We start from the raw sequence: 792 nt of genomic DNA on the forward strand, positions 1-792 counted from the left end.
GTAGACTCTTGAAATAGGCCCTTGGTGAAGAATCATAATAATATCGTAATGATACACGTAACTGAAATGGCTATAAACATTGGTTTCAAATGCATAACAGGAATAAAAATATTACTAAAAGTAAATAATAACAATAGAGAATAAATGGCAAACTTACAGTGTAGGAACATAGTTGGCTAATACTTGTACGTTACAGTAGGTGCAAAGTGCATTTCATTGCACCTACAGATAACATTCGTTAATAAATTTGTATATACATACATGTCCTCATAAAAGAGAGAAATAATATTATAATACTGAGTATTCCATACAATATCTGTGCTTATATATAATTCATATTGGGAACACATGAGAAGTCATTCATCACTAAAATATTTATATTAATTACATGGTAGGACCGTGATACGGAATTGATAATAAACATATGAGGCACTATACTATTGCGTATTTTAAGGTGATAAATTTGAAGAAATAGTCGTTTGTGTGGTTATACAGCTGAAGGTGTGTCAATGATCTGATTCATTTCTTTTGTGTTTTAAGTATACATTTGGTTCTGTTCTGTGGCACCCCTCCCCATGAGAGTTGTGGATAAATTAGTGAGTAATAGAAAAAACAGTTTTAAACATTTGTGAGAAAATCTTCATTTAGAGGTAAACTGCCACACTGTTTACTGTTTTTTTTTATGGAAGTGGTGTGATTGATCAATGTGAGTTAATAAAATCAAGAAATTTTACAGTTTTTTCTTTTGACCTTTTTATCGTTAATTGGAACATGTGGAACATTTGTTGGCAC

This window comes from Penaeus monodon, chromosome 30 (genome assembly GCF_015228065.2).
Source record: "Penaeus monodon isolate SGIC_2016 chromosome 30, NSTDA_Pmon_1, whole genome shotgun sequence".
NCBI lineage: Eukaryota > Metazoa > Arthropoda > Malacostraca > Decapoda > Penaeidae > Penaeus > Penaeus monodon.